The sequence below is a fragment of the Hakea prostrata genome, chromosome 11 (genome assembly GCF_041222555.1).
Source record: "Hakea prostrata isolate BN-2017 chromosome 11, UWA_Hpros_2, whole genome shotgun sequence".
NCBI classification, from domain to species: Eukaryota; Viridiplantae; Streptophyta; class Magnoliopsida; order Proteales; family Proteaceae; genus Hakea; species Hakea prostrata.
The window spans coordinates 5,575,516-5,600,077 of record NC_142610.1 but is presented as its reverse complement, the minus strand read 5'-3'; the positions used below and the strand labels follow the sequence as shown (position 1 = coordinate 5,600,077).

At 37.4% G+C, this 24,562-nt stretch overlaps 2 pseudogenes; both read right to left on the bottom strand.

The window, feature by feature from the left end:
* Nucleotides 1-15,073: 15,073 nt before the first annotated feature.
* On the bottom strand, nt 15,074-15,526 carry LOC148999747 (calcium-binding protein CML37 pseudogene; annotated as a pseudogene).
* A 7,819-nt stretch (nt 15,527-23,345) lies between these two features.
* On the bottom strand, nt 23,346-23,798 carry LOC148999746 (calcium-binding protein CML37 pseudogene; annotated as a pseudogene).
* Between the last annotated feature and the right edge of the window lie 764 nt (nt 23,799-24,562).

Genomic DNA, 24,562 nt, shown 5'->3' with positions numbered 1-24,562 from the left:
AGTAGAGAGACGACCAATTCATTCATGGCGTGCTCATATCCCTGATCACCAGTTCCATCAAGTAGAGTTATATTCAGATTAAAACCTAACACTTTCCCTTCACCAATTACATCAAATGAATCCATTTTATAATGCCATGATTTCTGCATTTGTAAAGGCAAAAGATTTAATGGAGATGGAAAGAGTTTTCAAGCATATGAAGGAGAATGAGTTGTCCCCCTGATTTTTCAACATATTCTATTATGATGGAAGCATACAGAAAAGAAGGTATGGTTGCAGGGGCGGACCTATGAAGGGGCCGGAGGGGGCCATGGCCCCCCCCGGATTTTTTAAAATTTTATGCATATTCTCCTAATTCCTTCAATTTTTCTGGTTTTTTCTCTTCCCACATGTGAAATGTTACTATTTGGCCCCTCCCAATATTGTGAACAATTTTTAAAGGTAAAATGATGGGTATAAATGTCATTCATAATAAAAAAAACTAATTCATCAATCCCTATTTATTCTCCCCTCTCTTCTCTCTCATCTTTTCTTCCTATTTATTCTCTCATGTTTCTATAAACGTGGGTTAAAGGAAATTTTTGAAAAAAAAAAATCTTATTAGGTATTCAAAAATCAAAATGTTATTTTAATTAAAAACTAACTCTTCAATCCCTATTTATTCTCTTATCTCCTCTTCTCTATCCTCTTTTTTTCCTATTTATTCTCTTCCCTTTCTATAAGTATAAGTGTGGCTTAAGGGCCTGTTTGGTTACATGAGTCTAAAGATTTCAAATATCTAGAGATTTCAAATATATAGACTTCAAATCTATGGAGTCATAATTTATAAAATTAAGTGTTTGGTTGTGGAATGAAATCAGTGGATTCATCCTAAAAAAATATTTGATCGACGTTGATTTTTATGAATGTGCAAATGTATAGCTTTTTTGAAATCTCTGGATTTCACCCCTTACCCATAAATCTACAGATTCACGTTTTTAGTGTAAAAAGGCGAATCTATATAATTCATGAATCTAGAGATTTTTACAACCAAACGGGTATAATTCTCAGATTCATGAATTCAAAGATTTGAAAATCTACTCCAAAATTAAGTCTCTTTCTCTTTCTCAATTTATTTATTGTTTCTTTTTTTTTTTTCTCTTTTCTATTGTTATTCTTTTTAATTTGGTTTTATAGTCTATGTTTCTTTATTTCTTCTGCAATTTTTGTTATTTGATTTTGTATTGTGAATAAAATGTCTATAGTTAGTAGGTAACTAACTACCATTGATTTGCATCTCTTACCTAAAAAAAAAATTTGGTTTACATTTCCTATCAAAGAAAATTTTGGTTTGCATTTAACTTTTTAGGGTTGAAGTTATGTGTATATTTTTTTTATATTGTTGCTTTAATTTTACGTATATTTTGTCGAAAAAAAATATCATTATCAATAATTCATCATTTTTTCAAATAAGTGTGGCCCCACAAAATATATGTGGGTCTATTCTTTAATTTAATAAAATAATTTAGCGGTGGGACCCCAAATAGGAAGGTTACTGGCTTTCATTCTTCGGCCCCCCCACTATTGAATCCTGGGTCCGCCACTGTATGGTTGCCAATGGCTTAGAAATGACTAATGGAAGTAGGAATGGACATAGCTGGATGAGGTCCGGTAAAAAATGCAGAATATCAGAATTTGAAGTGGAAAGTAGGTGGGGATGTTAATGAAGGATTTGGATATGTATTAGGGTATATCTGTAAATACTTGGATATCTAGTGCTTTCTTTTGACTTTTCAAGTTTTTGGGTATAAATAATCTTTTCTATGAACAAAAATAACTTGCAAAAAAATAAAATTACAACTTAGGTTATAGATATGAATATATTTAAAAGGTCAAATAATGTATTGGTAGACTATTTAGCACGAGGTGCAAGACTTTCTTCACATACTCGAATATCCAAAAAAACATCTTTGATGGAATGTCCAACCTCTTTCATTGTTGATGGAAAGTCTAATATAAGTTTTTTGGGGGAAAAAAAAAAGTTTTTGAAAGGTGTTTTTGAATGTTGAATCTTTAGATAGTGGTATTTTTAATTAATTTGATTTTTAAATAATGTAACTTTTCTTTTCTTTTTTAATTTCAACTTATGTTATTAATATCTCTGAGACGGTCACCCTTCAATCTCTGGGAAAAACAATCAATTTTCATCAATTAAGTAAAAAAAAATTCAATGATTACAGTTAGATCTAATAATCTAAACATCTAACTAATAAAACTTAAAATTAAATTGCTAAAAATTCAATGACTAATTATATTTGATAAAATCAATGGCTGAAATTCTAAACTAGATTTAAATTACTATTAATAGGAATTGAAATTTCAAATTTCAAAATGCTATTAGTAGGAATCAAAATTTTAGGACTTAAAAATCCCCCCCCCCCCCCCCCCCCCCCCCCCCCGGGCCCATTTATCATAGGCCCAATGGTATAATATTCATGGGCCACACATGGACTAGCCCAACTTAGAAATAACACTAATGGGCTACACTTAGCCCACATTCTAGAAGGGAGGGAGATTCTAGAGGAATCTACATCTATAAAGTATCTTGTCTCTAGAAATATCCCTAGAAATATCTAGACCCACTAGAATATTCCTAACCATTAGATTCTAGACACTTGTACAAATCACAACCATTCATTGTATCCTACCTCACCTATAAATAGGGGAGGGACTCATTTGTACAAAGCATCAAACAAGTGAGCAATACAAGTTCTCTCAAGGTTCTCTTTGAGCTCTAAGCTTTCTTCTACTCTCTCTAGCTGGGTTTTAGGCTGACTTAGTGCAAGAAAGTGCTAAGTGCCGGCACGGTTGGCTTAGTCAATAACTAAGCCGTGACATTTGTGGTATCGAGCTTCGGTTGGGTGTGTCAGCGTGTGGGAAAACACGATGACAAGCGAGTCCGAGCGTTCAATGGTGCACAAGAGGAGCTAAACCGTGGGAGGGAGACCCACACCACCAAGGATAGGCGCAAGGGCAAGGAGAAGTCTGTTGAAGTTAGTGCAACTATGGAGCCACGTCTAACGCGGGTGGAGTTGGCGATGGTCGAGGCAAGGGAACGCCTTGACGTTGGGGAGCAAAGGACCGATGAGCTCGATGGCCGGATGGACGAGCTCAAGGAGTTCCTATTGGGTGCTCTCAACACCATGGAGCACAAACAACAACAACAGTTTGAGGCCCTTCAGACCCAAGTAGTGGAAAGGATCGCCACGGTGGAAGCTCGTGTGCAGGAATTGAGTAGAGAGGTAGCAACGTGCAGGAGAACCACGACCGGTGGGAGTGTGTGGCGTGAAGCACCAAGGGTGGAGGTGCCAAAGCCTAAGGCATTCGAGGGAACGAGAGATGCTCGGGAGGTTGACAACTTCCTATGGCACATGGAGCGGTATTTCGAAGCTACGTCGATGGAGGACGAGTCTACCAAGATCAAGACCGTGCAACTCTACCTCACCGAAACCGCAGCTCTATGGTGGAGACGAAGGTACAATGACATGCAAAAAGGTACGTGCACCATAGACACATGGGAAGACTTCAAGAAAGAGCTTAAGAAACAATTTTATCCGGAGAATGTTGCATTCTTGGCCCGAAAGAACATCAAGAGGCTAAAGCACACGGGGTCGATTCGAGACTACGTGAAGGAGTTCTCAACACTCATGTTGGAGGTCCCGAGTATGACCGAAGAGGAACTTCTCTTCGACTTCATGGATGGGCTCCAAAATTGGGCCTCGCAAGAGCTACAACGTCGAGGTGTACAAGATCTTGCTACGGCTATAGCGGCGGCGGAGTCCTTAATAGAGTTTCGAAGGGACGAGTCTAAGGCCAAGAAGAGCAATAATGGCAAAGGTGGGGGAGAGAAGGGGTCGAAGACCGACCACACAAGGGAAGGCATAAACAAGTTCTCTTCAAACAAGGAGGGTGGCAAGCAAGAAAAGAAGAAGAAATTCCAGCCCAAAGACAAGTGCTTCCTTTGTGATGGACCACATTGGGCTAGGGATTGCCCAAAACGGAAGGCCCTAAGTGCACTACTCGAAGATAATGGTGAAGAGGAGGCGCACGTGGGATCGTTGCAGCAGCTAGGTGCCATTAAGGCCAAGCAGGACAAAGCTCCTACATTGCCAAAGGGGTTGATGTACGTGGAGGCGCGTATCAACGGCAAGGTGGTAAGGGCCATGGTTGATACGGGAGCAACACACAACTTTGTCTCGACGGAGGAGGCAAAGCGTTTGGGGCTCAAGATGAGCAAGGAAAGAGGGAGCCTTAAAGCAGTCAACTCGAAGGCACGCCCTATTGAGGGAGTTGCCAAGGGAGTCGAGATGACGATTGGAGCATGGAAAGGCTCCGTGGATTTGTCAGTTGTGACAATGGATGACTTCGAATTGGTGCTTGGCATGGAATTCATGAGACGGGTCAAGGCCGTACCCATGCCATTCATAAGCAAGGTGTGCATCATGGAGGAAGGAGCACCATGTATGGTCCCGACGGTACAAGGGACTAAGGAGGGGCCAAAACTTCTTTCGGCCATGCAGCTGGAGAAGGGAGTCAAAAAGGGGCAGGTCACATATTTGGCGGCACTCTTGGAAGACAAGGAGGATGTCTCCAAGACGGCATTACCGAAGGAGATCCAGAGAACTCTAAAGGAGTTCAAGGACGTGATGCCCCCGGAGCTACCCAAAAGACTACCACCAATGAGGGAGGTGGATCATGCAATTGAGTTGGAGCCGGGTGCCAAACCACCAGCAATGGCACCATATAGGATGTCCCCGCCGGAGTTGGAGGAACTAAGGAAGCAACTCAAGGAGCTATTGGATGCGAGCTACATCCGACCGTCGAAGGCACCATATGGCGCACCAGTGTTGTTCCAACGAAAGCATGACGGGTCGTTAAGGCTATGCATCGACTACAGGGCACTCAACAAGGTAACTATCAAAAACAAATATCCCATTCCTTTGATTGATGATCTCTTTGATAGGCTTGGCGGTGCAAGATACTTCACCAAGCTAGACTTGCGGTCCGGGTATTACCAAGTCCGCATCGCGGAGGGTGACGAACCGAAGACTACTTGCGTGACGCGATATGGGGCATACGAGTTCTTAGTAATGCCCTTTGGCCTCACCAATGCACCAGCCACATTTTGCACCCTCATGAACAAGATATTTCACCCTTACCTTGACAAGTTCGTGGTCGTGTACTTGGATGACATCGTCATCTATAGTAACACATTGGAGGAACATGCACAACATCTAAGGTTGGTTCTTCAAACCCTAAAGGAGAACCAACTATATGTGAAGAAAGAGAAGTGCGACTCGCACAAGAAGAGGTGATGTTCCTAGGTCATAAAGTAGGGGGCGGAATGTTGAGAATGGACGGGAGCAAGGTGAAAGCAATTCGGGAATGGGAGGCACCTACTAAGGTTGGCGAGTTGAGGTCTTTTCTAGGCCTTATAAACTACTACCGAAGGTTCATTGCAGGATACTCCAAGAGGGCAGCTCCACTCACAGATCTACTAAAGAAGAACAAGGCGTGGGAGTGGTCCGACGCTTGTCAAGACGCCTTTGATGATTTAAAGAAGGCGGTAATGGAAGAACCGGTGCTTGCATTGCCGGACTATGGCAAACCGTTCGAGGTACATACGGATGCGTCCGACTTTGCAATTGGAGGGGTGTTAATGCAAGAAAGACACCCTATTGCATATGAGAGTCGCAAGCTCAACGAGACTGAGCGGCGCTATACGGTGCACGAGAAGGAGATGACCGCTGTGGTGCATTGTCTAAGGACATGGCGACACTATTTGTTGGGATCGAGGTTCGTGGTAAAGACGGATAATGTGGCTACGAGTTACTTCCAAACCCAAAAGAAGTTGAGTCCGAAGCAAGCTAGGTGGCAAGATTTCCTAGCGGAATTTGACTTCACCTTTGAGTATAAACCCGGGAAAGCAAACGAGGTGGCCGACGCACTAAGTCGAAAGGCGGAGTTGGCATCTCTTAGCCAACCGGAAGGAGAATTGTTGAGCCTTATCAAGGGAGGATACGAGCATGACCCAATGGCTAAGGGCTTGCTCACTCTAGCCAAGGAAGGCAAAACAAGGCGGTTTTGGGAAGAGGATGGTGTTCTCTATGCCAAGAAGAAGAGGATCTTTGTTCCTAAGTGGAACAACCTGAGGAAGAACCTTATTCGTGAATGCCACAACACCAAGTGGGCTGGTCATCCAGGGCAAAGACGCACTCGTGCATTGTTGGAAGCAGCTTACTATTGGCCTCAGATGAGGGATGATGTTGAGGCTTATGTAAGGACTTGTCTTGTGTGCCAACAAGACAAGGTGGAACAACATCCACCACGGGGTTTGTTGGAACCATTGCCTACACCAAGTCGTGCTTGGGAGAGTGTCTCTATGGACTTCATCAGCGCTCTTCCTAAGTCCGAAGGATGTGGGTCAATCATGGTGGTGGTAGATCGGCTATCCAAATATGGCACATTTGTGGCAGCACCCAGGGATTGCACAGCGGAAGAAGCAGCTAGGCTATTCCTAAAGAATGTGGTCAAGTATTGGGGGGTGCCACAATCAATCATCAGCGATCGTGACCCTCGCTTCACGGGGATGTTTTGGGCCGAATTGTTCAAGTTGTTGGGCACATCATTGCGGTACTCGACAAGTTTCCATCCCCAAACGGATGGACGATCGAACGTGTCAACAACTTACTGGAGCTATACTTGAGGCACTTTGTGAGTGCCAACCAGCGAGATTGGGCCAAGTTGCTTGATGTGGCTCAGTTTTCATACAATCTCCAAAGAAGCGAGGCCACCAACCAAAGCCCATTTGAGATTGCCACGGGGCAACAACCGTTAACACCACACACTATAGTGACGGGTTATACGGGAAAGAGCCCCTCAGCTTACAAGTTCGCCAAGGAGTGGCGAGAAAGGTTGGATGTGGCTAAGTCCTACTTAGACAAAGCCACGAAGAAGATGAAGAAGTGGGCCGACATAGATAGACGACCCGCAAACTCGCAATAGGGGACATGGTCATGGTGAAGTTACTACCCCAACAATTCAAGTCCTTGCGAAAGGTGCACAAAGGACTGGTCCGTCGGTATGAAGGGCCGTTCAAAATCGTGGAAGAAAGTGGGTAAGGTTTCCTACCAACTAGACCTCCCACCAAAGCTCAAGATCCATCCCGTCTTCCATGCAAGTATGTTGAAGCCTTACCAAGGAGATGCGGAGGATCCTAGTCGTGGGACTTCTACAAGGGCACCTACAAGCATAACAACATCCTATGACAAGGAGGCGGAACATATAATGGCGGATCGAGTAATGCGCAAACGTGGGGTGCCTCCAAGTCGAGAGTATTTGGTGAAGTGGAAGGGATTGCCTGAGAGCGAAGCAAGTTGGGAACCAGAAAACGCATTGTGGCAGTTCCAAGAATATATAAGGAGATTCCACGATGAAAACACGACGAGGACGTCGACGGAATAGGTGGGGGAGAATGACACAGCCCAATTTATCATAGGCCCAATGGTATAATATTCATGGGCCACACATGGACTAGCCCAACTTAGAAATAACACTAATGGGCTACACTTAGCCCACATTCTAGAAGGGAGGGAGATTCTAGAGGAATCTACATCTATAAAGTATCTTGTCTCTAGAAATATCCCTAGAAATATCTAAACCCACTAGAATATTCCTAACCATTAGATTCTAGACACTTGTACAAATCACAACCATTCATTGTATCCTACCTCACCTATAAATAGGGGAGGGACTCATTTGTACAAAGCATCAAACAAGTGAGCAATACAAGTTCTCTCAAGGTTCTCTTTGAGCTCTAAGCTTTCTTCTACTCTCTCTAGCTGGGTTTTAGGCTGACTTAGTGCAAGAAAGTGCTAAGTGCCGGCACGGTTGGCTTAGTCAATAACTAAGGCCGTGACAACAAGCTCACTAGCATATTAACTGTAAAATTTGGCTATAGTTTTAGGAAATTTTATCCTGTTCATTTTCTTATAGATGAATGACATTTTCATAGGTAAAAAATGAATAAGATGAAAATTCAAAATTTTACAATGTTAAATGTTGACGATACAAATTAAATCTTTAAAACACTAATGAAACTATAAAAAAAACTTTTAATAGGTTGTAACCATTAACGACTGACCTCTTTTATTTAACATTATTAAGTATTTAAATTTTTTTACAGGGTTTCTATTTAATGCTAATAGACTTTAAAAGGTTTTTAAAAAGGGCTAGAATATTTGAATAGCCAACCACTAGCCTTTGATGTTGCCATGGGGCAGTCATTCTTAGCTGCCACTCGATGTTTGCTACTTGTGAGTGCTGCAGAGAATTGTGATCTACATCTAGTTGCAATCCACTTGTTTCTTGTGCTCCAAAATAGAGTGCCAACTTGTGTACATCAAACAGTTTAGAGAGTTTAGAGGAAATCAGATTTCCCATTTGCATGAAAAAGCATTGCGGTTTATACAAGACAAAAAACTAGCATCCCTTACTTGAGCTTGGAGACCCTATTCCTGCAATAAACGAGATCATGGTAAGTAGTTTCCAATCGGGTGGGAAGGAAGATAATGTATAGAGTCATCTCATTGTGATCCGTTTAAGAAGATCCAGCTGAAAAAGAGTGCGCATTTGGGCTAACCAAAAATAGATAAGTTATAAGAGAAAAACTAGTTGTGGTTTGCCATGCCTTCCTCATTTTAATTTCCAAATGTGACAACAAGAGAGCATCAAAGTGCTAAAAGAACCAAGTTAAGGTCTTGCGTTCCCAATTAGTAATTCAGAAGCTCACAAGAAAATGTGCAATGCAACACAATTTGAGAGTGTGAATCACAAGAGCAACAAGAACCCTCCATTTAAACAATTGAAATTAATTAACAAGACTTGTAACATTTAATAAGTCAATTATTTTTACCTTCTTGTTAGTTTCCTCCAATGTCTCGAAGCCATTCTAAATAGCTATAGACTTCCATGATATGTAAACAATTATTTTGGGTATTTGTAATCAATCTTGTATAAAAGAACAACAAAATTCATTTCTAGAAATGATTATTTTGTGATCAAAACAAATCACCATTTTTATATGCTTCTCAACATCATGCTTTAATATCAAGTTTGGTGGAGCTATTTGACTCATCATTACTTGAAAGGATTGAAAGCCGGACGTTTTTACCAAATGCAGGATCTTATTTGTGTGGTGGTGTCTATGTGATGCCTACTATTGATACACGCCACGTGAATTCTATTCAATCTCAACCGCTCAAAATATGGTTAGGTCATTTAAAAAACAAAAGGATTTTGTTTCACTTAAGTTGGTTAAATGTGCATATGGTGTTCTTTGGGTTGGGATTTAATGAAATCCACGTAGTGTGCATCTAACAGTAGGCACTCAGGCCCTACCACATTAGACGTACCACTAAAGCACGATTTGAGCCAAACATAGTGAACCCTTTCTATGCATCAGTATATATGTGTAGGATATTATAGGAAAAATGATTGTGTTCGAGATTGTACTTTCCTACACCAAAATGACAAAATGATGTGAAATAACTACCCTATCCTCATGAAATTTCACATGCATTTCCATTGGCCCCACTTGTAGCATGGGGACCACACTCCTAGCCAAAAACTCCCCTTGACATAGTCCAAAAATATATCATGTATGTTGATGCCTTTATGCATGCTCTTACTAGCTTTTGCACTTATGTATGGACTATACAACAACAAAAACTTGTACATTATTGAATTGTGGGAGTGCAAGTTTGCCCTAATGACCCAATTCCACCCTAAGCATTCTTTTATAGCTCAAAATTCTAGCCTTGTTTAGGATCAAGGCTGGTTTAGGATCCTGTACTAGGTTAGGGGCAACCCATTCTAGTCTAATCTTGCCCTAGCACCTTGTGGTTATTTTTAGTAAAAAATAGATAAAATATGAAGAAAAAAATTTTACATTAATATATAGTTTTGTGGCTAAGGTCAAAGATTAGGCTAGGCGCAAGATCAAAGTGATGTGCTTAACATAATGTTATCAACTATTTTGTACTTACAAAGTTCCATAATGTTTTGCTTGCGGTAGATATTTGTAACATTTTTCAACAGCTTTATGCCTGCACCAAACCCAAAATCATGTATTTAAGTTAAACCAACTAGGAAAATAGAGGTTCTTTTTTTTAATCAATTCTTCTTCTTTTTTTTTTTTTTAATCAATTCTTCTTAAATCCCAAAATTATAGATTGTTTGGTTGCTTGGGGTGAAAAAGTGAAAAACTTGTCTGGTGATGTGGTAGCCCAATTTTCCCACACCAAGCCATTTTAAAACCCCACAAATTTTGTGAGATTTTGTGAAAAAGTTTGAAAAAGTAAAAAATGGAACCCACCACTATCACTTTTCCACAAAATCCTTTCATTTTCTTTTCTTCTCTTTCACCCCACTACACATGGGGCCCACATGTATTTTTTTTCCACTATTTTTTTCCCACCCCACCTTTGCAAACAGAAGCAGCCTTATTTTTTGTGGGAAGAACTTTGATCAGAAATTTAGAATGTGTTCATGTCAGGGACAATAAAGTAATTCGGGGCTTTTAGCCCATTTTTCGCTTGCTAAGTCATTAGTCTACTATTATAGAACTTCAAGTTCTAATACCAAATTATCAATGGAACATCAATTGTAAGGTCATAAATACCCCCTCCCTAACTCAATGGGAGGAGCCCCTTACAGTCTGATATATTTATTCTCCATCACCATAAGGGGCAGAGGCGGAGCTACTAAAGGGGCAGAGGGGCCTAAGGGTGTCAATTGTGTACCTAAATTGTTTAACCGTACCGAACCACGCCGTCTAAAACCACACCGTTCAAAATCGGTACGGTACTTACCGAAACCGAATTTCTTCGATACAGTTCTAGTTTTAAGTACTCATACCATCAGTATGTACCAAAACCGTACCGACCATACCAAATCAAGGAATATAAATGTAATTTTACAATTAAAACACTTTACCTTTACCTATCCATATTCCCTGTTTTAGTTTTTCATTTCGTCCTTCATTCCTCTTCTTTGATTTACTTGCTTTGTCTCTATCTATTAAATTTACTTGCTTTGTCTCTATTAATATCAGATTCTATTGATTGTTTGTTCGCAATTTCATTAGAATCTTAATGAATTAATTACAAAATTGGCATGGGTTCCTTCGTACCAAAATTGTATCGCACTAAATACTGTTTTCGCGCACCAATTTAATGTTGAAACCGTATCAAACCATTTTTGCAAATGCCGAAACCGTATTGTATAAATTTTGTACGGTACTGTTTTGGTTTTCTATATTCAAAATTGGTATCGTACCGATTAACATCCTTAGAGGGGCCTCACTCAATTTTTTTTTTATATATTTTTTATTTTTTCTTGATTTTCTATTTGTATGTTTGAAATACATTTTTTGCACCCTCTCCCCCCACTTTCCAAAAATTCCTAAACTTTCTCCTAAAAATTCGATTCCTACTAAAGCAATTTAAATCTCATTAGAATTTCAGTCATACTTTTTCCTAAAATTTCAATTCCAATTCCTACTAATGGCAATTTAAATCTAGTTTAGAATTTCAACCATTGATTTTATCAGATCTAATCACAATCATTGAATTTTTTCCGAATCCCTAAATTGTCTCTAAAATTTTCAATTCATACTAATAGCAATTTAAATTTTAAGTTTTGTTAGTTAGATGTTTAGAATTTTAGCCATTGATTTATCAAATCTAAATATAATCATTGAATTTTCTTTTACTTAACTTATGGAAATTGATTGTTTTTCCCACATTTAGTTAATAGACTTCAAATCTATCTTTTCTCCTTCAATTTCTTTCCCACCTTCTTTCATTCATGATTTTTTAAAGTTTTAAATGGTAACAAATCTAATCTTATAATTTTAGCCCCTATGCTTTATATATTTTTTATAATTTACCTATAGTTGTGTTATTTATATTTCAGTCCTCTTATTAATTTGCCTGAATTTGTAAGGTGGTCCCCACGTCGAAATATGAAAAGGCGTCCCCGCCCCTAATAAGAGGGAGAGAGAGAGAGAGAGAAAAAGAGAATTACAAAAAGCGCGGGCAAAGATGACCAAAGCCCCCAAGGGCCTAAACCAAACAAAGCAACAAAAAGCTATAAGGAATTGAAGTCAAGACGTAAAACCAAAGCAAACGCAAGAAAATGATAAATTCTCCATTTTTTATTATTATTATTTATTTTTCTGTTCTTCTTCATAGCAGACTTGAGCTCAACAATAAAATCTTCATCGAGGTACTGGAGCCCTCTAGTGGAGTGGCTACTTCTATTTCTATCCCTAAGTAGAGGAGAAGGGGTAGTAGGGTTAGAAGAGTCCCTAGACTACATGGTTGTATGCAGTATGCTTGAAACATTTCAAATCCCTGACAACCCTCCCCCCCAACATATCTAGTCAAACAATATAGATTGGAATTTTTCCTTTCCATTTGGTTAGAGTATCATGATTCACTATTTTAGGGCTTGTTTGGTTACTTGAGTCTGGAGATTTCAAATCTATGGATTCACAAATGAGAGATTTATACATGTTTGGTTGTGTGAATCTCTGGATTCATGAATCTCTGTTTGGTTGTGTGAATCTCTGGATTCATGAAATCTAAAGATTTACCTTTTTACACTAAAAACATGAATCTGTAGATTTATGGGTATGAGGTGAAATCCAGAGATTTCACCACAACTCTAAAAGTGCAAAACATTTGAACCATAACTCCAAATATATTTTTTCACGATGAAATCTCAAAAAATTTAGGCTAACCAAACAATTAATTTTATGAACGATAACTCCATAAATTTTAAATCTATAGATTTGAAATCTCTAGATTTTTGAAATCTCCAAACTCAAGTAACCAAACAGCCCTATGCAATTTGTCTCGAATACGGATCCTCACTTATTCAATCTCAAAACAAATTTTATTTTTTTCCAAGAAATTAGCTAAAATGGTGATTTTCTTCGGTCAAAAGCTAAAACAGTAATTAACAGTGTTAAGCTATTTTAACTAATTTACTAAACAACAAGATCTTACTTTAAAATTGAACCGTTGTTTTACCCATTAAAAAAAAAAAACGAGAACATGTTTAACACTATCAAGAATCCAACTATGTGAATTAGAAAATTTCTTTTCCATGTGAGTAAAACTATGTTTTGTCATTTAGATAAAGATAACCTAAGTGTATGATCCACAAGAGGACAGAATATCATCATTCAAAACTTAAAACAATTTTTATTCCATCTTTATCAAGGGTATAATCACATAAGTTTGCCCCCCAAGACAGACGCAGAGTAGGACCTAAGATAGGGTTTTCAACTTTGAGAGTGGGACCATGCCACTAGATTATGAAATTTCTTAGATGAAAGGCAAATAATTCTAACTCAAAATTTTATCAAATGTGGATCATTCATTTCTTTCTAGATTGAGGACACATGTTCATCAGTTACATCCAAAAGTTTAGATTAAACTAAAAAAAATTTTAAAAAAATTATCTTTTAAATCTTACCTCAACTTTTGGATATGACTAATGAACATGTGTTCTTCACCCAGAGGGAAATTGATGATCCATGGACTTGATAAAATTCTAATTTGCCAACAGTGAGTTATTTGAGTGGTTAAAAGCCCAAAATTCCCATGGGTCATTTGGATTTTTTTTTTCTTTTTTCTTTTTTTGACAAAAAAGATTTCCCTAATAATTTGATCATTTTACATGAAGGGTTTTATTTTATTTTTTTGAGGTCATTTTCATGAAAGGTTGTCGACATATCAAAAAACATGAGAATACTTACAATTCTTAGATACAAGACTCTAATGCCTCAAGAGAGAAGTACCTGATCCTTAATTATATCTCTCTTATTATGATTATTCTTATATTGGATCTTAATAGGTTCTTATAATTGAATCTCCACATCCATAATATGCATGACGTGTGTGGTGATCATTTCCATTGAATATAATTTTCTGTAATCGATATTAGGAATGTGCTAAGCTATCTTCTTTGATGCTTTGGATAACTAACTTTATCATGATCTAACCAAGATGCAATTCAGAGTTAAGAGAAGAATAGTAGAAGATGCTTGAAAGGGTTCCACTTTCAAGGCATTGTGTTTTGGATTGCTTCTTCTCAACCTTAGCTCTTTATAACCCTCTTGAAACCAGATTTTGCAACTTCTGAAACCATAATTCTAATCCTTTCAAAACCAAAATTTGCACCTTGGGTTTGAGATCTTGGGTTTGAGATGATCGATGCATTCGGTGAATCACAAGGTATGTCAATGGATAAGGTTCACAGCAAAGCCCTTTCTTTATATGTTTTTCATTTCTTTGAGTTGTAGACAAAAGAATATCCGGTGACTTTCAACGATATTTGTCAGTATTTTGCTAGAGATTTTACAGCCATATTCCTACAAATTTTAGAAAATTTTGTTTCGAGGCTAGATTCATATTGGCTAAATGTCAAACAAGGCAAATATTGCCAAAACTTCCTACCGTGATCCTAATCATAACCTTGTCAGCCGGATTGGTTAAGCCAAGTCAAATGCTATAACCTGACCTTGAGTCCTTAACTCCAACTATGCAACAATAATTTTTATATAATTTGACATCGTTGCCTTATATTTACCAAGAAATCCTATAGAGTGGGAGGACAAGATCCAATGATCAACTTTAACCCCAACCTCAACCTATTTTAATGTGAGAATATTTCATCAGTTGGCGACTGTTAAGTCTAGAATTTTTAACCTCAAACCTGTTTAGATTTTAGGCAAGCTGAGATGACTTCGACCAACAATTCCGAGCATGTATCACTAATCTAAACACCTCAAATTGGAATAGAGACCAGTTTTGATTCTACAATGCCTTCCATTGATCATTACAAATCTAAAAAAAGAAATCTCTAATGAATTTATTAAAAAGAATATGAATAAATAATATCTAAAAAAAATGGATTTACATTTGTGGACAAAGAGGTGGGAATGAGTGGCCAATTTTCTAATCTAACTCATCATAATTTTGAACTCATCAAAATAAAGCACACCATCCCCATCCAAATCGAAGACACTAATCATTCCATCACATTCATGAATCGCTCTTGACTCACCGAGTCGACTCAACATCCTCTTCAAGCTCTCAGCTGTTATAAAATCACACCCATCCTTCACGTACATACCAAATGCTTCCTTCATATCTTCCTCCACCTCCTTTCCATTCCCTTCCATCAATTTCACAAAATCATCGAACCCAAGAAACCCATCGCCGCCGGAATCAGGTGAACCCACCACCACCGCTGCCTCTTCCGGCGACAGCTCACCGCCGACACTGCTTACACAACTTTGTAACTCTGTTGCTGATATCTTGCCATCACCATCTTCGTCGAAGTATCTGAACAACCGTTCAAGGTGGCTGCAATCAGGGTTGGCAGACAAAGAACGCTTCTCCAACTTGATCATCTTTTTAAGCTTGAAATTCTGGGAAGTGGGAACTTGGGCTTGAATTGAAAGAGAATTACAACAGTAGCGATAGAAGAAACAGGGCGTGTTTGAATTGAATTCTTGAAGAACACCAACACTTGAGATCATGTTGAGAAGAAGGTTAGAGGATTGAATATATAAATAGGTTTCAGGGGCGGTTATTGAAGTTGTTGTGAATCTTCTGGTTTTGCGCGTATTGGAAATTTGAATGTGGAAGCTTCTCTCTCAGTCTGGTTTCAGGAAGGGAACTGGAAAGTTTAGTTTTTTTTTTTTTTTTTTTGGGGGGTGGGGGGAGATGTTTCTGTTAATAGTTGAATATCTAGTGCTTTCTTTTGACTTTTGAAGTTTTTGCGTATAAATAATTTGTTCTATGAACAAAAATAACTCCCAGAAAAAAAATTACAACTTAGGTTATCAATATGATTTTTTTTGGATAATAATATGAATATGTTTAAAATAATCATACACATACACATTTCAATATGAATATGTTTAAAATGTGAAATAATGTATTTGTTGACTATTTAGCACGAGGTGCTAGACTTTCTTCGCTTACTCGAATGTGATAGAATGTACCATCTCTTTCATTGTCCAAGTGCCTAATATAAGTTTTTTTTTGGGCAAAAAATTTAATTTTTAAATGACTCTTTGAATGTTCAATAGTGGTAATTTAAATTAAAATGAGTTATAGATAACGTAATTTTTTTTTTCAACTTATGTTATTAATATCTCTGATAGAGTCATCCTTAGTATTCAATCTTTGAATAATTTTAATTTTTTTAATCAATTCTATTTTAAGATAATGCAAATTCTTCAGTTCATATTTCCTATCTCCACCTTCGTAATCCTATTGTCATTGTTGAGCATTTTCTCTATCTAGATGCCTTCCATAGATTCTGTTCATATCTAGAGTTCTATGGGGCCATAGCACAAAAAAGCTTTGTGGTAGGAGAGAGTAAGGAAAGGTAGTGTGGATTCGCACCCATTTCCCTCTAGATGTACATTAGTCATTTAGTCACATCCAAATGTTAAGATTAAATAAATAATAAAAATAAAAAACTATATACTAAATCTTATCTTAATCTTTGGATGTGACTGATGGATATGTATTCTTCATCAAGAAAGAAATTGACCTGATAACATTCAGGGGCTAGGTTGGATTTTTCAAAACCCAATCTTAGTCCTTAGTGTTTTTATCAAGGGCTCTTAGCTAAGCCTGTTCAGGCCTTGACCCTGACTCAAAGCCTAAAATTTTTGAATATGATCTTGAACTTTTGACAAACCCAAACCAAGCCAATTTTACTTTAATCATCTTTGATTGGACTGGGTCGAAATGAGTTGGTCTTGAACTTGTCCATAATCGGCCATATCCATATCTTTGATCGGGCGAAACCCTAACTTGGGTCCTCACCCCATTAAATGTGACATAAGAAGTCAATTGATTGAGCCTAGATGATAATACAAAATTAAATAATAATAATTTAAAATAAAGTAAAGTTTTAGAAGTTCTAAGTGGATTTTGTGTTCGTCTGCAATCTATATCAACATCAATGCAAAAAGTTCAAGAACAAATCAGCGAATCTAGAGCTACAGTAGTATTACCCAAAAGAAAAGAAAAAGGCTATTTTGCAATGATAATCAAGAATAAAAATACGGTCCACCATGTGGATACTGATTCCGAATTTTTAGTTCCCATATCAGATTTTACTCTCAAAAATAAAAAATAAAGTTTTCTTGCACGTTTGTCTTCTAAATTTAAAGAGCGATTTGTGCACAAAATGACGAGAGAAAAGTATTAGATCTCACCTCAGTGCCCACATCAGCTGAGATGGGGAATCTTTCGCTTTCTGTAGAACAGAGAGGGAATCTCCTACTTACCCAAAAAACCATGAGGGTTCTCATTCCCATGGTTTCATTTGAGTTTTGTTTGGTCTTGTAATTTTCAAGATCTGCTAACTACGTTGTCGAGGTGGTCGAGTCGATTGAGCTTCCGACTGTCTGGCCTTGTATTAATTTTTTTTTCTTCCGGTAAACAGCACTTCATTCAGAAAACTAAAAAAAGTACAAACACACATATATTAGTACACAAGGTTCAAACCGAATCAAGGAGCGAAAAAAGACCAAACTGTCGTACATGCAATAGACAGAGTCAGCCAGGGAAAGGGTTGGGTCAAGCCCAAAATAGATCAAGTCCACAAAACCCTTAGAACAAAAACACCAAAAATCACCAACACACACATAGAGGGACAGACATATAACACCCACATAAGGGGACATACAATACGCCTCAAGGGCGAACACAAAATTCCTACAGTTGTAGTGATGGTAGCAACGAAAGTGAGGAGAAGGTTCGAACCTGCCATCCGGCGCCTCTGCCGTATAGACGTACCTGTCAAGCTCGACGCAGAAGAATTTGTACCCAGAGTTGGAGTTGTTCTGCGGTGTGCACCAAAGAACCGCTGCAACCAAAGGAGCTGTTATGTGAAAAACGAAAAAAAGAAACAAATAAAGTACTGCAACCAAAACAACAAAACAAACAAACAGATCTTAGGGGAAACCCTAGATCTAGTTCTTGAAGCAGAGATGGGGAAGAGGGAAACGGAGACGGGAAAGAGGGAAACAAGCGATCAGAGGAGAAGAAAAGACAAACAGTAGAGAGGTGAGGCGGAGATGGGAGAGGCAGAGACTAGAGAGAGAGAAGCGGGGGAGGCGAGGCGGAGATGGGAAAGCAGAGACGGGAGATGGAAGCTAGGAGGCGAGACAGAGACGGAGATGGGAGACGGAGGTAGGAAACGAAGACGGAGATGGGAGCGGTAGATACAGAGGAGATGGAGACGGGAGAGAGGAGGCGGAGCCGGGAAAAAGAACCGGAGAAATAGACAGAGAGGGAGAGAAGAGGCGGATCTGGGAGGCGAAGAGACTACCAGGCAAGCCTCTCCGCCTCAGACAGTTGAGCATTGGGGGCGGCGAGTAGGGTTTTGCAGAGACGAAGTTTTTTGCCTTGTATTAATTCTTGGCTCATTATAACTTTGTAAGTTTGATGTCAATAGTTCCTTGATGCATATTCTTTTTTCTTTTTTTTTTTACAAAAAAAAAATTTTAATACAACCAATATAATATATATTGATATATTTCTTTTCTTTTCTTTTTTCGCCCAAAGACACATATTGGATTGCATCAAAGTGTATTGTTAGCAAGATACAGTACTTGATATGATACGAAATGTCTCTTAAAATTACATGACTGATATGGTATTTAATACCATTACCTTTTTTTCGAATAAGAGGTTCTCATTCCTCATTTTATTGGAACGGTGTAAAGTATGAATTTTCTTGGTAAAACATAACTTCGAGCCCAGATCCTCTTTGGGATGGGGATGAGTCAGGATTGGTGCGGGTCATTAGGGCGACTTGTGCTCCTAATTTGGTAATCTGATTTCAATATTTCAAAATGGAAGTAAAAGATGGGTGAAGAAAGAATATCTTCACCTTTTTTTTAAAATATTATAAAAATTATTTGTAGTTAAGGTTTTCCAAACGATTTTTGTATTTATAAGGCAAAAATGGCTTTAACACTTTTTGAAAAACTAAGTAAAAATCAAAAAGAAAAATCATGCTAAACACAGCCTAAAATCTGAATTTACCGAGATTTTAACCAATGCGAAACCAAGATATTATAAAAAGTATTATTAAATTTTTATTTTATTTTTAGTAAATAATATTTCATTCATGAAATAAGAAAAATACAAACCCACACAAAAAAAGAAAAAGTACATACACACCAAATAAAAGAAAAATACAACAGATAGATGCATGAAAGCACAAGGTTCTGTCCGAACTAAGGAGCGAAAATTGATCAAACTGTTGTACATGCAATAGACAAGGTCATCTAGGCTAAGGGATGGGTCAATCCCAAGAAACCTTAGAACGAAAGCTATAACTAATACAACAACAGTTAAGCACCAACACCCATATAGGGAGAAACACACCGCAAATGCGAAAATATACACGTTACAAGGGTGAATGCAAAGCATGCCATAAAGGCAGACACAAACCACAAAAACAAGAGATAATTACTATTGCCCCCTTATACTTTGGTTTTATTACTAATCAAACCCCCTTCTTTGTGAAATTGCTATTGCCCCCTCACTTCTAAAGGTGTTAAGTGGCTGTTAACATCAAATATAAAATGCCTATTTTGCCCTTAAAATTAAGAAGTAAAAAATATGGCATCACCCTCATTTATAGAAATTATATTGTATGTCAATTATATCCTTAAAATCTTATATTTTAGAATTAATTTTGGATTTGGTGGGCCCACATACTTATGATTGTTGAAACTTTCACATTCCACTTAAATTTTTCATAATCACCATGATAGAAGATTAACAAACAAATTAGCATATAAGATCTAATTGATAGAAAATTTGGTAACATACATACTGGTCAGCATATATTAGGTGATTTTCAATTTTCAGCTTTGAATTAAATTTGATATTTCTTAATATTTTAGTTTCTATTTAATTACATCTTTCCTTTATTTGGTGACTTCTTTTTAAAAAAGAAATGTGAAATTAAAGTTAATTTTTTCTTATTAAGGGTAGTATTATAACTTGAAAAAAAAGCAAATAAGTAAAAAGATAATTGCAGGGTTATTTTTGGGATTTTGAAAAATATATAGATGCCACATCATCAGTAAACTGACGGAGCTTAACGGTAGGGGGGCATTAGTAATTGTTGACAAAGTTAAAGGTTGGAATAGTAATTTTATAAAGTACAAGGGATAAAGTAGTAATAAAATCAAAGTACAAGGGGGCAACAATAATTATCCCCAAAAACAATTGTGATAAGACAAATTATTTATTTTAGTTCATATACACACGAAAACATGAGTAATTTACTTGTATCAAATGTATCTATTTTTTTTGGTGTTGAGAAATTTAAGAAAGCAAGAAAAGAAATGCAAGGAGAGGAAGAAGAAAATATAAAACCATCTTGTCCTTCGCTGCTCTAACCGCAAGACGATCAGTTATGGCGTTTAGAGTGTGGTTCCAACGAACCTCTTGAAATGCATCTATAACTCACAGATATCTGCCAAGACTGGGGATATTTGCCATGGGTCAGTTAAGGAGGAGTTTTGAAGAATTGGTAATTAGGGCTTTTTTTTGTATCAATTATCATTCTCTATTATGAGAATTTTTTATTATTTTAAATTATTTGGCATCTATTATCAGTTTGTTTTTATTTAAAATTAAAAGAAAAAACCTCCGAAAAATCTATTATGAATTATGGTGAGAATTTAATTCTCTTCTTTTATGCAAAGGTTTACTTAAAATTTTTTAGTTAAAATGAGGGTAAAATAGTCAATACAAATTCTTTTATAAAACAACCATATTTTTTTTCTCTCTTCTTTTTTCACTTGTTCACTATCATTTTCTAAAAAATACCAAACTTCTTCTTCATTTCATAATTTATTCTTGACAAGATTCACCAAACCATTTTTCATTCTTAATCAATAATGAATTCTTGTACTTATTTATTTGGGTAATTTTCATCTGGACCCCTGAGGTTTGATCTATTTCATTTTTAGTCCAAATAAACAGACACTTTGCATTTGCCTCCCCGGCCTGAAGTATCCAATAAGATTAATTAAGGACAAATTATATTTTTTATGATTAAAATACCCTTATACATATTCTTGCTTTACCATGTTCTTCTACTCCGGTGATCAATTGGAAAAATTCGTTCAAGACCCTTCTTTCCAAACCTAGATTCAATACTAATGAGTAGAACATTTTTACCCCACAATCTGAAATTCCCAAATCATAGCTTTTTGCACTGCTGTTTTCAAGCATGCTATCCAACTTGAACTTGCACCGGCAAATGATGAGATCTAGTCCATGCTTCTCCAAAACCAATTACTTCCCCTCCGGCGTACGTTAACGTTGCCGGTGTTCTTCCGGCACCACATGATGAAGGGAAAAATGGTTTATTGATTATGATGATGCCCAGAGGAACCATCGTCTTCACCACCATTGGCAGGCCGTACTACGGCTTCGATGTCTTCTTCTCCGCTGCTTTACCTTGTAAACTCATAAATTGACTCAATGAATAGAGAATCGTCTCTCCGATGGTTCCTCCATCAACTTCAATGGCCAGTTCGCTGACCGGAAAATAGTTCGGTTAACTCCGAAAGGAACAGTAGTCATTAATAATCCGGTTGGAAAAACGCCGGATTCCGGTGAGTTCGATCTGGGTTTGATTGAATCTACCTCTTGACTACTAACCCAAGAGATGTTCCTATCAAGCGTCAGGTTCTCTTTTTGGGTAGATAGTAACAGCGAGTAAAAATATTCTACTCCTTAGTATTGAATCCCGGCTTGGATTAGGGTTTGGACCGAAGGGTCCTGAAGGAATTTTTCTACTTGATCACCGAAGAAGAAGGTGGTAAACAAAGAATGGATATGAAGGTATTTTGGTCATAAAAATTACAATTTGTCTTTAATTGATATTATTTGATACTTCAGGGGAGGCAGATGCAAAGTATTCATTTATTTGGACTAAAAACGACATAGAACAAACCTCAGGGTTCATATGAAAATTACCCTATTTATTTTAAATAGGCATAATAGAGAATAAGAATTAATGATATCAAAAAGAGCCTCCTTCCATGATCAGTTTCTCCACTCCAAAAGATTAATGAGCAGCCAGGAGGAATTGCCTCAATTTCTATGATCGAGTTAGGTGGGTAGTTTGGAATCGCCAAGGGTTAATTGTGCAAGTGTTCCCACTTGTTTCATTAAACCTTTCTGAGCAAGAAATCTCTTGCATATATGCAAGAATCCATTGACTTGCAAGTTAATTGCTTCGCTTCGAGGAAGCTTCAGTGCTTCATTAACTTGCCCCATATGTTACTAGCCGGAAAGCTTGATTCATCTTTTTCATATTCAGGATGTTAAATTGTTAAGCCTCAACACCGTTTTGCTGGCAGATTTTTTCACAATTTATAGTGTGGACATGATATTTGTCATTTGAAGACCAAAAGAAATTTCCCAACTCTGCAACTTATGATTTACTCTTGTAATCACATTTGTGCAATGTTTATATCTGAGTTTCCTCCACTAATAAATGGTACCCAAACACAGGTGTACCCAAATATATCCCTACATCAGTTATTTGCCGGTTTGCCGGAAAATCCATATTCTTGCAAATTTTAGAAAATTTCGTTTTGGGGCCAATTTCATGTCGCCAAGTGTGGAATAGGCGAATTTCGGCCAAGCCGAAACTTCCTATCATGATCCTAACCATAACCTCGTCATCAGCTGGATCAGCCAAGCCAAGTCAAATGCTATATAACCTAACCTTAACTCCAATTACATAACAATAATTTTTATATAATTTGACATTGTTACCTTATATTTACCAAGAAATCCTATAGAGTGGGAGGACAAGATCCAGTAATCAACTTTAACTCCAACCTCAACCTCTTTCAAAGTGAGAATATTTCATTAGTGAGCGACTGTTAAGTCTAGAATTTTAATCTAAAGTCTGTTTGGATTAGGCGAGCTTAAATGACTTCAACAAACAATTCCGAGCTTGTAACCCTAATCTAAATACCTCAAATTGGAATAGAGATTAGTTTTGATTCTAGAATGCCTTCCATTGATCATTGCAAATCTAAAAAAAAATCTCTAAAGAATTTATTAAAAAAAATATGAATAAATAATCTCTAAAGAAAATGTATTTACATTAAAAAGAATGTGGACAAAGAGGTGGGAATGAGTGGCCAATTTCCTAATCTAACTCATCATAATTTTGAACTCATCAAAATGAAGCACACCATCCCCATCCAAATCGAAGACACTAATCATTCCTTCACATTCATGAATCGTTCTTGACTCACCCAGTCGACTCAACATCCTCTTCAAGCTCTCAGCTGTTATAAAATCACACCCATCCTTCACGTACATACCAAATGCTTCCTTCATATCTTCCTCCACCTCCTTTCCATTCCCTTCCATCAATTTCACAAAATCATCGAACCCAAGAAACCCATCGCCGCCGGAATCAGGTGAACCCACCACCACCGCTGCCTCTTCCGGCGACAGCTCACCGCCGACACTGCTTACACAACTTTGTAACTCTGTTGCTGATATCCTGCCATCACCATCTTCGTCGAAGTATCTGAACAACCGTTCAAGGTGGCTGCAATCAGGGTTGGCTGACAAAGAACGCTTCTCCAACTTGATCATCTTTTTAAACTTGAAATTCTGGGAAGTGGGAACTTGGGCTTGAATTAAAAGAGAATTATAACAGTAGCAATAGAAGACACACAGCGTGTTTGAATTGAATTCTTGAAGAACACCAACACTTGATATCATATGTTGAGAAGAAGGTTAGAGGATTGAATATATATAGGTTTCAGGGCGGTTATTGAAGTTGTTGTGAATCTTCTGGTTTTGCGCGTGTTGGAATTTGAATGTGGAAGCTTCTCTCTCAGTCTGGTTTCAGGAAGGGAACTGGAAAGTTGTTCTTTTTCTTTTTTTTCTGGTGGGGGAGATGTTTCTGTAAATAGTTGAATATCTAGTGCTTTCTTTTTGACTTTTCAAGTTTTTGGGTATAAATAATTTTTTCTATGAACAAAAATAACTTGCAAAAAAAGAAAAAAAAATTATAACTTAGGTTTTTCGATACGAATATGTTTAAAAGGTGGATTCACATTCGTAATTTCCTTCCCTACAATTTCCTGTAATTCCCTCATAAGATTGTGCCATGTGGCATTCAAGTAATCCAAAAGTCCATTAATGCATTTGTTAACTGTTTAGCATGGGGTGGTAGACTTTTTTTGCTTCCTTGTATGGCATGTTTCACCTATTTTCATTATTTATGGAGAGCTTATTTTAAGTTTCTTTGTAGGTAAACAAAATTTTTTAAAGATCTTTTTTAATGTTCTATCTTTGAATAGTGGTATTTTTATTTAATTTGATTTTTAAATAATGCAATTCTTTTTTATTTC